The sequence below is a fragment of the Equus przewalskii genome, unplaced genomic scaffold (genome assembly GCF_037783145.1).
Source record: "Equus przewalskii isolate Varuska unplaced genomic scaffold, EquPr2 contig_452, whole genome shotgun sequence".
Classification (NCBI taxonomy): Eukaryota; Metazoa; Chordata; class Mammalia; order Perissodactyla; family Equidae; genus Equus; species Equus przewalskii.
This window is the reverse complement of record NW_027227607.1, coordinates 312,451-327,683: the sequence shown is the minus strand read 5'-3', so window position 1 is coordinate 327,683 and position 15,233 is coordinate 312,451. Positions and strand designations below refer to the sequence as shown.

At 34.8% G+C, this 15,233-nt stretch overlaps 2 pseudogenes; both read left to right on the top strand.

Annotated features, from left to right (window-relative positions):
- Window positions 1-25: 25 nt before the first annotated feature.
- LOC103565636 (olfactory receptor 4A47-like) lies at window positions 26-1,913 on the top strand (annotated as a pseudogene).
- Window positions 1,914-14,000: 12,087 nt separating this feature from the next.
- LOC103565635 (olfactory receptor 4A47-like) lies at window positions 14,001-14,942 on the top strand (annotated as a pseudogene).
- The last annotated feature ends 291 nt before the right edge of the window (window positions 14,943-15,233 follow it).

The window sequence follows — 15,233 nt, the reverse complement described above, 5'->3', positions numbered from 1 at the left end:
TTAGATCAGCACCTACAAAGACTAGATGGAAACAAGGAATAATGTGACTTACTTTGTCCTCTTGGGTCTCACACAAAATCCAAAGGAGGCGAAAATCCTTTTAATTATGTATTTCTTCTTCTACATTTTCACCATGGTGGGCAACATGTTTATTGTCATGACTATCACTGCCAGTAAGACCCAGGGCTTCCCAATGTACTTCTTCCTTGCTAGCCTTTCATTTATCAATGTCTTTTATTCTTTTTCTATTACTCCCAAACTGATTTCAAACTTGTTCTTTGGGGAAAATACCTATTCTTTCAAATTTTGTGTGGGCCAGCTCTTTACATAGCACATTTTTGGTGGATCCAGAGGTCTGTCTTCTGTTTTTGATGGCCTATGACCACTATGTGGCTCTCTGTAAGCCCTTGCATTATTCAGTTATCATGAGTCAATAGGTACATGTTGTGCTGCAGGTAATGTCCTGGTTTGGAGGTTTTTTTTCCAATCAGTAGTTCAGCCCAGCACTATTTATGGGCTCCCATTCTATGGCTCCAATGTCATCAATTGCTTTATCTGTGACATGTACCCCTTATTGAAATTCATCTGTACTGACGCTTATGCCATTGGCATCTTAGTGATAACCAATGGAAAATTGATCTTCATTATTATGTTTTTGCTGTTACTCATCTCTTATAGTGTCATCTTGTACTCACTAGAGAACCTTAGGAAGGGAGATAAAAAGTCCTCCAGAGCTTTGGTTTCCACATCACTGTGGTTGTCTTCTTCATTGTTCCCTGTATTTTCATGTATGGAAGACCTGCAGATATCCCCTCCATTGACAAGTTACTGAGTGTGTTTTATACAATCATAACATGTACATTCACCCATGCGGCATCCACTAAGCTAAACTCTGAGAAATTCAGAGATGACAAATAATATGAAGAAGTTCTGGAGAAGAAAAGTTATATGTGATAATATATGTTTGCCATTCTCCATGAAGAGTCATTTGACATTAAGGCCAATCTCATTGGCATGTAGAAATTTTCTTAAATCTGATGCAGAATTCTCTTTTCTACATGAGATTTATGATAATTATAATTAAAGAATGAACTACAATGATATAATTAACATATATATAAGAATTATCTTTACTTATACTTAAAGAATGAACCATATATTTGTGCTGTTAATAACAGTTTCCCTCTAGAATGTAAGCTCTATAATGTGTTACCATTGTAGCTATAAAGGAGAAATGCATGTGCAGTGGTGAGTCAATAAATAATATGTAATGAATTAGTCAATGAAATATCTATAGTTATGCTAGTTTTTAATTTCTGCATTTAATTTTATTACTTTTTTTCTCATTCTTAGTTTTGATTGTAGTTAGATTCTTATCCTTTACCTTCATTCTAGTTATAGCACTATTTAAAATATTTAATATTACATAGACTATCCTCATCCTCTTCATTCAATTTAATTTGCATGTCATATGAAATTTTTAACATCGTACTTTTACTTTCTTAAATAAATATTGAATGCTGGCAGATAAGTATTAAATCAATCAATTTAATTTAATTTAAGTAATTTATTTAATAATATCTTTTTAATTTATTAATTGTATTTTATTTATCATTAATTAATAAGTATAAATTAATAAAATAAACATTAAGAATATAATCCATGCAGAATGGTAATAGCATAGAATCAACCTCCTACCCTATCCATTCCTCACCAGAGTCTCCAGTTCTTCTTTAGATGTAGTCACTGTACTCCATTTCCAAGATTCCACAAGTAATAATCTTTGCTGTTGATGGTGTTCAGGCACGCCACCTCAAGCTGCACCACTCTGGTATGCAGATTATTTCAAGCTGAGGACAATTGAGGCTCAGAAGACTCAGGAAGACTACTTGGCCTTCCCTGAATTTGCCTAAAAGAATTTTAAGTTAGAAGGCCTCATCCAACAAGAAGCTAATACCATGAGATAACTATAGTATAATGTAAAATAAGTGTGATAAGAAAGGCACCAACCATCTTATAGAAACTCTGTCTTCCAGGTCACATTCTCTATAGGTGGCCTAGTAAACAGTTGTCTAACAAAATTTGCTTTTCTATCTTCATGTGAATTTCCTTCCTCTCCTTTGAAGTTCCACACCACTAACCCGACATACTCCTTTGTCTTTAGTGGAGATGATATTTAAGGGGACAGCTTTGGCCATTGTGGTGTGTTGCTCAGTTTTCCCGGGTTTCTCCCATGTACACGTGTTATTAAACTTTGTTTTATTTTCTCCAGCTAACTTACCTTTCTAATTATCTGACCAGCTATATGAACTGTAAGGGAGGGGCTGGCCCAGTGGCACAGTGGTTAAGTCCACATGTTACACTTTCAAGGCCCAGGGTTTACCTGTTCAGATCACAGGTGCAGACCTATGCATGGCTTGTCAAGCCATGCTGTGGTAGGTGTCCCACATATATAAAGTGGAGGAAGATGGGTATAGATGTTAGCTCAGGGCCAGTAATCCTCAGCAAAAAGAAGAGGATTGGCAGCAGATGTTAGCTCAGGGCTAATCTTCCTCAAAAAAAAAAAAAAAAGCTTAAGTGAAAGGGGGGATTCTCCCTCTTCCCCCACACTGTAAATTATGCCATAAAATCCCACCAATTTGAATGTGGCCTTTTATTGGTTTGATATTTGTTTGTTTATTTTATATGTTTGACTAGATTCTCAAGCTCCTATGAAGGTATTTTAGTCTGTTTAGTTCTTTTCCTCATGTTTCTGTGGGGAATCTAGGGTGTGAAACATCATAATCTGCCATCTTTCTCTGAAGGCAACTTATTTAGGCATTTCCTGGGAAGTAACCTTCACAACTAAAGTCATAAGAATCATGAGGTGCTCAAATTTTGATAAATCATTCAAAGCAAGCTCTTTGTCTTTGTAATTACAAAACAAATAACCTTGGTATAGAGGAACGTTTCAGGTCTGTATTCTCCATATACTTTTTTGTACTTCCTAATCTTCTGTCACATCTCGGCTGATTCTTTGTTTCTCTTTCTGCACCCAAAGTGAGGGTCCTCCACTTATTCTCGCCACATTATTTGGACTAAAACTCATTGATATTTTTATTTCAACTAGCCATTCACATTGAGAGCCTTTTTTTCTCCGTCACTTTCATAAGCTCATCTTGGAGAAATGGATGATAGTATTTAGTATGTTACAATGATATATGATTACGATCATTCTAATCATGATATATGATATGTTATGGATAGAAAAATTAGCGCACATGGTTTGAGTAACACAGTCCTGAGATAAAATTTCATTCTTTTACTTCAAAAGATTATTTTACTATGAATATGAGGTCAACAGAGCTGGCAGAATAATTTTGTCAGAATACGATCTGACGAAATTAAAGGAAACACTTTTTAGAGAAGATAGCATGGTGAAGCGAGAGAAGAAAAGCCTCTGGAGTCACTTTCCCTATGTTTCTTTGTGATCTGGGAAACTTTTTAAAACTCTCTAAGCCGTAATTTCTTCATCTGTAAAAATAATCATGATAGTACATATCTCCTAAGTTTGTTGGGCCACTTAAATGAGTTAATACTTGTTAAGTGCTTATAACAGTGTCTGGCACATAGAAAACATTATAAATCTGTTTTTAAAAGGAAAACTATTGACTTGTATGGGCAAAACTTCCAGTAGGGGGTTGATCTCGCACTGTCTTTGTCTTCTAATGTGAAAAAGTTACCTTCTTGTATGACCAACCCCACACAAATTATGACCAACATGATTTTTTACTTGAAGTTCAAGCATTTGTGTATGGAGTCTTAGGGACATCATTCAGCCTCTGGAAGTCCTGTAAGCAGCAAAGTTTCAGGTATTATGGAGACACGATGTAGTCTGGAGACAACTGAATTAGTATCGCATTCCATTCACTAGTTAATATAAGCCTGCGTGCATGTAAAAATCTCATTCTTTTATCTCCATATTGTTTTAATCTCAGATATTAAATATAACAAAATGGTAGTACTTAATTCATAGAGTTACTTTAACTATTAGATGAAATAATATATATAACACACCCAGAACAATGTCTGTCATTCAGTAGATGCTTAATTAATGTGACAGCATTTGTTACCTCCCTCACTTCTATATCACTGTACAATTTACCTTACTTTTCTGAACTCTATGATTTATTTTTATGATTCAAGTGTATGTAGATATTATATTAGCAGCAATGAGGAACTTTCAGAAATCTGACAGTAAAGCAAATAAAATTAATGTAAGATGCATGAGATTAACTCTGAATAACTTACCCTAAAAATATCGATGGCACCCAAATTAATATCAAATTAAGAGAAATCTCATAATTAAATGAACTTTTTAATGTTGAATAAAAATGCATGGCATAACTGTAATTATTTAAAGGCCATTATTTGTGTACTATAATGCACCATATCCTATTAAAGCATTGTTTTGTATAGTTATCATAAGACCCTTATGAAATAGATGCAATTAATTTTGTTTACCAGAATAATTAACTGAAGTTTGGAAAACTTAAATAGCTCACCCAAGGACACAGAGCTGGCAAATATCTGAAGTAGGACTTGATCCCATGTAGTCTTATTTCAGAACTTGTACTGTTAAAGACTTTGGTAAATATAACAACGACACATACCTGAATAAAGAAACACTTTCTAGTGGTGAGAGATAAGCAATAAATAAGTAAACATATATAAAAAAACAAAGTAAAATGTTCTTAAAAATAAAGAAGTGATGTAATAGAGAGTGTGATTCAGAAGACAGGGAACCACTTTAGATTAGCTTTTCAAAGAAGACACAAGAGCAAGAATTTATAGCCACGTCCAGGGATGAGAGACAATGAGCTAAAGGTCATGGGTAAAATCACTGGAGAGGAATTTCTGTATCTGGAAAGGTGAACTGTATGTGACCTGGATGAGTATCATTAACTACGCTTGTCTCTTCTGACTCAAAGATCACCAACCAACCTTAACCTATAATTAATTCATCCCCAATTAAAATCCAGATGAAGCTAAACAAAACATTATATATATCTCTATGTCTATATATGATCTGTCTCATCTATCTATATCACATGCATCCAAACAGATATTACCTCAATATGCTGAGCTAAGTTAATCAGTAGAATGAAATTTATCTAGCCAAATTTACACTAAAATATAACTGGGGTTTTCATAGCTTATAAGACCCTCCACAATTGCTCCTCACTCAAACATCATCTCCTCAAACTTATTCAGTACCACACTCTACCACGTTGCCTATGTTTCAGTCCCAATGGCTTCAGTTTTGCCCTGGAGCCTTTGCACTAGCTCTTCTTTATTACTAAAATGTTTGTCTTCTAGAGGCCCATATGAATGGCAAATTGTCATTATTCAGTCTTCAGTCCAACTGCCACTTTCTAAGAGAGGCCTTTCTTAACCATCCATGTAAAGCCATCCTCTTTCTCCTTGAGTTACTGTCAGCCAACTCTGTCCATTTTCTCTACAGTATTTTCACTATCTGATTTATCTGTTTATTGTTTCTCTCTTCCAACTAGAATGTAAACTCTATAAAAGTAGAGGCACTACTTATTTTGTTCACTACTGCATCTCCAAGCACCTAGAACAGAGATTGGCACAGAGTAAATGCTTAATAAATATTTACTTGGTGAATTGTCATCATCTCCATGTAACACTCTTTAGAATAAATGCATTTGTAAAAACAAGGCTTGTTAACTGCAATGCTTCTGAAATTGATGACATACCACATGGGTGATAAATTGAGATGGAGAATTTTAAATTAGTTTGTCACATGTCACAATTCTTATCTGAAGAGACAGAATCATATCTAGAGAGTTTAACTGGATGGTATTTACTATATGAAATTGTAGCAAAAAGAATCTTTGCAAGGGCGAGTCACAGATTCTAGGATGCATGACAAGGAACAATTTACAGAAGCACACCTGATGGGACTGGCATGCCAAAGGAGATGCTGACACCGTACCATGCTGTCATTGGCTAACGGCAAAGGTGCCAAAACTGCCCTGACCTAGGAACCATTCTGACTCTGTTGATACTATACCAGGACACAGCCTCAGATAATTAATTTCAATTTAAAGACTTTCACAGATAATCCTGGTTGGCAGAACTCAAGTCACATGAGCACACCTACAAGGAGATCTGGAAAATGTAGTGGTTTGAATTTTATGTCAGGAAAGTGGATATTACATCCTCTAGGATGTTGTGTGCATTCAAAGATTTTGGGCAGCCACACACCTTTGATTTTCACTACAACTGGAAATGGAGTCTTGTGTAAAGAGTTTTATTTTGTCTGATAGACAGTTGTCCCTGTTTCTGTTTCTCCTACACATAAGAAAGAAGGGAGACATAAAGGACCACAAGTAAGTTAGTGAGCAATAAAATTATTGATATATTCATTTAATTTTTACTGAACACGTATTCTGTAAGCACTGTGCTTAGTGCTCAAGCAGAAATGCAAATAACTGGGATATTTCTTAAACTTATCAGTATAGTATAGCTTGTGATTTGGTAGCAATTTTAAAATGGCATTTTTAAAAGCAATCTTCTATCTTAATTTTGAAATGTTTTAGATGGAGGGATTCCCAAATTTTTTAAAAAAAATCTAAGTTATTTACTCTTACATTAAAAGACTTTAAATAAAATTGAAATTACTTACTAATCTCTGTATTGCCCTGAAGAGTATGGTTGCTATTCCTCTCTTGCATTTCAGTTTGCATACTTCTCTCCCTTCCCTATTATCTCCTTGTATACTGAACTTTCAGTGTCTTGAACTTGCTGTTATTTTCAACATTGAGAGTCTACATGTAACAGTGTTTCCAATGGAAGCAGCTCACCCTTTGAATCTCAGCATAAACATCACCTTTGAAGAAAGGCTTTCTCTGATTATCTTATCCACAGTAGAATTCTTCCTCTTTTTTTTCTGTCATTTTTGATCCATCCGGAATTCATTTTGATAAAGGAGTTTAATTGGGATAGAATTTTATTTATTTTTTTCTAAATTTTAGGGTCTTTTAAATAGTTGTATAATTATCTTTTTGTCATTGATTTGAAATCCTGACTACTGTATTCTAATGTCCCATATGTATTAGGATCCAATTCAGGATTCTCTTGTATTTCACTGATGTCTTTATTCAGGTACCAATTAACACACACAATATAATTGCTTTGATATGCAACAAATTTTGATATGTGATAGGACTAGCAGTCCCTCATTACTATTCTTTGTTCAGAATTATGTCTAGTCTTGCTTATGCATATTTCAAAATTAAGTTTAAAATAAAGTAATGCATATGAATTAAAATACAATAAATACTATGTTTAAAGTTAATATGTTTACAATTAAATTAAAGTAAGTTACAGATAGTTTAATCACAAAACAAAGTTCAGTTATTATTTTCATTAAGATTCAATTTAAGAAGATTAATTTAGGAAGAGTTTATATCTTTAGAGTATTGAGAACAGTTATGCAAGGAGAAAGTAGATATTTTCATGTCACCTTTTCTTTTATTAAAATTTTGGCACCTGAGCTAATATCTGTCGCCAAGCCTTGGTTTATTTTTCTTCTTCTTCTTCTCCCCAAAGCCCCTCAGTCCATAGTTGTATATTCTAGTTCTGAGTGCCTCTGGTTGTGCTACGAGTCATCTTTTATACCTTTGGGTAGTGTTTCCTTTTCCTGCCTCTGTTACGTACCCTTATAAATAGATTCTGTTCTTCATCTACGACCCCTAAAATGCTAGCTGACACTTTTGCTTTAAGGAAAATCATCTTTTTCAGGAAGTAGACAACTCAAGCCTTTGCTGAGCATCTTTTGGTGCTGCTGAGATCATTCTGCCCTTGGTGGTTGGAAGTGACCACTATGTAGGCCATCTGCAAACCCCTGTACTATGAAATCTTGTGATTTGCTGTGTACTATGAACCTCTGTACTGTGAGCAACAGGGATGAGGCTTCCTCTCTCGAGTGTCATGAGCCAGAGTCTTTATCCTTCCAACCATTCAGATCCTCTTCACAGTCTGGCTTCCTGTCTATGGCTCCGATGTCATATACCATTCATCTGTGACTTAAACCATTTGTTGAAACACCTCTGCATAGCCACTCGTACCCTTGGTCTCTTTGTTGCTTCCACTGGGGTATTCATCTGTTAATTTTTTTCCTCTCGATGCCCTCCTATGTAATCATCTTGCACTCTGTGAGTACCTATAGCTTGGAAAGGAGATGCAAAGCTCTGTCCACTTGTGTCTCTGACATCACTGAGGTCATCTTAGTCTTTGTGCCCTGAATGTTTATACATTTGCATGAATCATCATCTTCTCCATTGATAAAGCTGTGGCTGTATTTTGTCAGAATTAGTTAGGTTCTTGTAAAATGCAGATTCTAAGGACACAACAGTAGAGACTTTAATTTAGTAGTTTTGTTTTGGATTGTTATATCTACCTTTTAAACATATTACCCAGGTGTATCTGAAGTCAATGATTTTTGCGAGTACTTTGAGCTACTATGTTCAGATCAGGAGCCTATTAACTAAGTCACCTTACTTTTTAAATTTATTTTTTAAATTCTGGTAAAATATACATAACAAAATTTACAATTTTAACTATTTTAAGTGTCCAGTTTAGTGGCATTAATTCACATTTTTATGCAAACATCACCACCATTGATCTCCAGAATTTTTTGTTCTTCCCAAACTGAATCTCCACTTTCATTAAACAATAATTATGGGGCCCGCATGGTGGCGCAGAGGTTAAGTTCACACATTCCACTTCTCGGCTGCCTGGGGTTCCGCAGTTGGGATCCTGGGTACAGACATGGCACTGCTTGACACGCCATGCTGTGGTAGGCGTCCCACATATAAAGTAGAGGAATATGAGTAAGGATGGTCGTTCAGGGCCAGGCTTCCTCTGCAAAAAGAGGAGGACGGGCAGTACTTAGCTCGGGGCTAATCTTCCTCAAAAGAAAAAAGACTAAAAAAAAAAAAACAATATTTCCCCTCCCTGAGCCCCATGAAACCAACATTCTACCTTCTGTCTATGAAGTTGACTACTTTATGTAACTCATGTAAGTGAAATCACACAATCTTTGTTCTTTTGCCAATGTCTTATTTCACTTAGAATAATGTATTGTAGGTTAATCTATGTTTTAGCATATGTTAGAATTTTTCCATCTTTTTCAAGTTTGAAAATATTCCATTGCAAGCATGTACCTAATTTTGTTTATACATTTATCTGATAGTAGTCATTTCATTTTCTTCTATTTTCTGGGTATTGTGAATAATATTGCCATGAAAATGGGTGTAGCAATAGCAGAGTGTTTGCCTCCCTGCTTTCCATTATTTTGGATATATACTCAAAAGTGGAACTGCTGAGTCAAATGACAATTCTTTGTTTAATTTTTTGAGGAACTATCACAACCTTTTCCTAGCAGTTACATCACTTTACATTCCCAGCAGCAATGCACAATTTGTGCAATTTCTCCACCTTCTCTCCTATATGTATTACTTTCTGTTGTTGTTACTATTTTAAATAATATTTATCCTAATGTGTATGAAGCTATATTTTATTATGATTTGGATTTGCATTTCCCTAATGATTAGTGATGTTGAGCAGCTTTTCAGATGCTTACTGACCATTTATATTTTATTTGAAATGTCTTTTCACATCATTTGCTCATTTTTAATTGGTTATTTTTTTGTTTTTGAGATGTAGAACTTCTTTATATATTCTGCATATTAATACTTGATCATATATATTATTTGAAAATCATTTCTCCCACTCCCCGCATTGCCTTTTCACTCTGTTGTAGAGTCACTTGATGCACAAAGTTCTTAATTTTGATAAAATACAATTTATCTATCTTTTCTCTTCTTGTCTGTTCTTTTGGCATCATATAGAAGAAATCATTGCCCAAAGCAACTTTTATTCTATATTTTCTTCTATGATTTTTATAGATTTAGCTAGTATTTTAGGTCTTTGATCCATTTTGAGTTAGTTTTTGTGTATGGTATAAGTTAAGGATTCAATTTCATTCTTTTGCTTTTGTACATCCAGTTTTCACATTACTATTTGTTGAACAGGTTGTCCATTCACCATTGAATGCTCTTGGCACCCTTGTTAATATCATTTGAAAACATATGTAAAGCTTTCTTTCTAGGCTCTATATTTTATTCCATTAGTCTATATGTCTGTCATTATGCCAATATCATACTTTTTTGATTACAATAGTTTTGTAGTAAGTTTTAGAATCAGGAAGTGTGAGGCCTCCAGCTTAGTTCCTTTTCAAGATTGGTTTGGCTTTTCAGAGGCCTTTGAGACTTCATGTGAATTTTAAAATGGATTTTACAATTTCTTCAAAACATACTTTTGGGATTTAATAGAGATTGGGCTGAACCTGTAGATCACTTTAAGTTGTATTGACAACTTAATAATATTTAATCTTCCAGTCCATGAATGTCTTTCCATTTATTTGTGTGATATCTATGATATCTTTCCGCAACATTTTGTAGTTTTCAGTGTACAAGCCTTTTGCCACTTTGGTTAAGTTTATTCTTAAGCATTTTATTCTTTTTGATGTTGTCTTAAATGGAATTATGTTCTCAATTTCTTCTTTGGGTCCTTTATAGACAGTATAGAAATTCGACATCCTTTTCTGATAAAAAGCTCTCAAGAAATGGGGTATAGGTGGAATATGCCTCAATCTAATAAATGACATAGAGGATAAATCTCCAGCTAACATCGTATTCAACAGTGAAAGATTGAAATCTTTCCCGCTAAAATCAAGAACAAGTATGCCCATTCGCAACACTACTTTTCAACATGGTATTACAATAAAAATTCCCGTGCAATTTTAATGTTTCTACATATAGATCGTGTATTCTGTGAGGTGAGATAATTTTACTTAACTAATTTTTACTTAAGATCACTACATGTCACAGTGCCACCAATGGTAGCAACTTTCTAGCTTTTGACTCAGCTTAAACATCACCTTCTAAGAAAAGCCTTCTCTGATAACCTTATACATAGTAGACTTCTCCCTTTTATTTTCTGTCACAGTACCCTTTTTTCTGTCTTATCAGCACTGAATAAGATAAGAATTACTTTGTTTAACTGTCCCCTTATTTATTGTCTGACTGTTTTATGAGAATGTAAGGTCAATGCAGGAAGGATATTTTACATGATTTCTTTTCTGTTTTATTAATTTCTATGTCCTCACTCATAGCACAGTTCCTGGTATGGAAATTAATAAAAGAAACCTTAACTAAATTTGAGCCTGGAAGCTGCTAGGTGGAGCGTTCGCGCCCTATCATACATCATCAATTACATCAAACAGGAAGACACCCGTACTTGCACATTCAACAGGAAGGAAGTCTACTTCACTAACAAAGGAAGATTTCTCTCCACCCCTGGCAAAAGCCCAGCCAATGAGAAATGCTGCAACTCAGCCAATGAGAAGTCTCTGCCTCCCTGAACTGTTACTTTCACCATGGACTTTTTTTTAGAACAGCCGTTCCTTATTCCTAATTTTCCTCTATAAAAACAAACTCCCCTCATTTGTTTTCTGGGTTTTCCTGTTGTTCCCATAGCACGCATATGCCAAATTACAATTCCTTTGGGTATTCCGAATTAGACTCATTTTGAGGGTGAAATGAGAGGCAAATTCCTTTTTTAAGTTGACACTGGCATAAAATAGGTGCTCTTATTTAAAAAAATATATATCATTAATAATTAGAGCATCAGTTGTCCCATCAAAACTGGTGACAAAGTTTTAAAAATATGTTACCATACTTCAAGGCAGAATAAATTGATTATTAAACAAAAGGAATGAAAAACTTGCTATGGCAAGTGGGGAAATACTTGATAAATTAATCTTCCCTGGTACAAAATGATTTGGATGATATTTTATTCTTGACTGGCAATAGTCTTATAGCACTTCTAACACTTTTCTTTTGCTGTATCTTTCTGATCCTAATTATGTGATTTGGCCTGGTACTATCTTTAAAAATAAGTGTTCTTTTAAATTTTCTGGCAAATCCCAGTGAATTGAATTAGACAAGAATTAGTCTTGAACATATGCCAATTACAGGACTCAATGATAAATGTGGTCAGCAGAAATAAAATGTCAGATTATCTTTGCCAGTCTTGAGAAGAAGATACTATCCTTTTAAGAACTGATATAAAATTTTCAGGAGTTCCTTTGTTAAGCTTAAAGCATGACATAAAAAGTAGAACAAGAATGTCTCTCAAAATCTCAAGTCAAATAGCCTGGCAATGCCAATACAATAGAATGAGAAGGACTAAGTAATTGAAAGGTATTTTTCTATTTTGAAGTTAGTAAAGAAGTTCTCCAGGAAAATTTCCCTGGGAAATGGCTAGGTGCTTTCTTATGGAAACATAAGATTTGCAGGCCTTTTGATAAATTTTCCTAAGATGATATTTTTTTTTGTTTTCCTGTGTGCACCAGAATATCCTATTAAATAATCTGCTGTGCAAATAAAAGCAATCTTCTAAATAACCAGAGGACTCCGTGGAGAACATGGAGAGCTGAATGGAACAAAGTATATCCTCAAACCATGATGCAGCTTTTTGTCCTTTGTTGTCACACTGGATGATTGAAGAATTCTGGGTCATCTGAATGAGTTAAAAAGTCTTCCTTCAGATTGTGTACAAGTCACCAGAAGGTAAGACTAACTGTAAATAGTGGGGACCAGGCTGCAAAATTGTGTGAATATCTTCATTATTTAAGAAATTAAATCAATTTGAAATAAATCAAAATTAGATTCTAATTCTAGTTTTATCATGCAGAAATGTGTGATCTTCAAAAAATAAATTAGATTTTGTGAGCCTTGATTCTTCAACTATGAAATGGGGATTACAGTTCTTGTGAATAATAAATGTGACCCATTGAATTGTGAGTCCAAGATTGGAATCCACTATAGAAGTTTAAAGCAGAGGAATGACACAATCACAATAAGTTTTTTAAAGTATCGTGTGGGCTTCTTCAGGAGAATAAATTGTTGGAGGCCAAAATGGAATTGGAGAGACTTGGCAGGAGGCTATTGCAGGGGACCAGGAGGAAAATAGGGGTTGAGAAATGATCAAATTTATGATATATTAGATAGTAGAGTCAACAGGACTTGTTAAAGCTATAAATAAATAATATGATAGCAATAAAGGAGCGAAGGATGCTGTGAGATTTATTGTCTGAGCAATTAGATGGAAGTTGGTGACATTTAATGATGTGAGGATCACCCATGTTTATTTGAAGAAAAATCAAAATTTAGTTTTGCAATGCTAAATTCACATCCTATTGGAGATGTCCAAAATTACAGATGTTGCATATACATCTTTGAAAATTAAGGTGGAGATAGTAGCTAGAGACACATAATTAGAGTGCTTCAGCATTTATAGTTCCGGAAAAGGAGGAATATCCATCTAAAGGACCCAAGATAGAGGTCTCAAAGAGCTCTGAGACAATCCAGGGCAGTGATTTTCCATTAATAATTTGATCTATTCACTTTAAATATGTAAATTACCTTCAATGGGTCTCAAGTATTACATGTTGTCACTTTATAAATATTGCATCTTTTTGTAGAATTCCCCTCCATCTTCTCTTGTTCTCTCACTTTTCCTTTAAAACTCATCTAAAGCATTGCTTCATCTGGGAAGCATTTTCTGATTCTAGTTTGATACCTTCCTAGAGTGTGACCCTAAGTATTGTGTGAATATTTTTATAATGGCACTTATTACATTGCACTGGTTGACTGATCCTTCACTATGCATGGTATCACTGAAGATAGGGAACTATGTCTTAAACAACATGTTGATCACAATGTCTACAACATATTTGACACAAATACGTATGCCGTACATATGCTTTTAAATTGAATGAATAAATAAAAGATTGAATTTATAACACATTTAAAAATCTTCCCCCTTGTTTTGTAGGTAAACTGCTTCTAATCTCTTAAATCGGTACCCCTAAGGACCACATGGAACCACACAACAATGTGACTTACTTTGTCCTCTTGGGCGTCACACAAAATCCAATGGAGCAGAAAGTCCTTTTTGTTATGTTTTTGCTCTTTTACATTTTGACCATGGTGGGCAACATGCTCATTGTTGTGACTGTGACTGTCAGTAAAATCCTGGATTCCCTGATGTACTTTCTCTTGCTAGTTTATCATTTATGGATGTCCTTTATTCCTGTTCCATTTCCCCCAGATTGATTTCAGACCTCTTCCTTAGGACAAATACTGTATCTTTCCACTTTTGTATGACCCAGCTCTTTACAGCACATTTGTTTGGTGGATCATAGGTCTTTCTTCTGTTGGTGATGGCCTATGACCGCTATGTGGCCATCTGTAAGCCCTTGCATTATTTGGTTATCATGAGGCAATGGGTGTGTATTGTGCTGCTAGTAGTGTGCTGGATTGGAGGTATTCTGCACTCAGTAATTCAACTTAGCACTATTTATGGGCTCCCATTTTGTGGCCCCAATGTCATTGATCATTTTTCCTGTGACATTTACCCCTTATTGAAACTCGTCTGTACTGACACCTCTGTCATTGGCCTCAGTTTTGGCCAATGGAGGATTGATCTGCACTATTGTGTTTCTGCTGTTACTTATCTCTTATGGTGTCATCTTGTACTCTCTAAAGAACCTTAGTCAGGAAGGGAGGCAGAAAGCACTCCAGACCTGTGGTTCCCACATCACTGTGGTTGTCTTCTTCTTTGTTCCTTGTATTTTCATGTATGCAAGACCTGCAATGACCTTCCCCATCGACAAATCATTAAACGTGTTTTACACAGTTGTAACCCCCATGCTGAACCCATTAATCTATACTCTGAGAAATTCAGAAATAACTAATGCTATGAGGAAGCTTTGGAGAAAAAAAGTCATATCAGCTCCTAAGTAAGTGTGTCATCCATAATGAAGAAAGTAATTTAGCATCAGAGCCATCTCCTTCCAATGTAAAAGTGTTCAGAAATCTGGTGCAGACTTTCCTTTTCTCCAAAATGTTTATGATCATTATAATTAAAGGATAAACTCTATGTTTGTGCTATTAATAACAATTTTCCTCCTAGAATGTAAGTTCTATAATATCTTCTTTATTATAGCACCTAGAAAGGTGAAATGTATGTACCATGGGGAGTCAACAAATAAGATATAATGAATTAGAAAATTAAACTTTTATAGTTGGACTAAT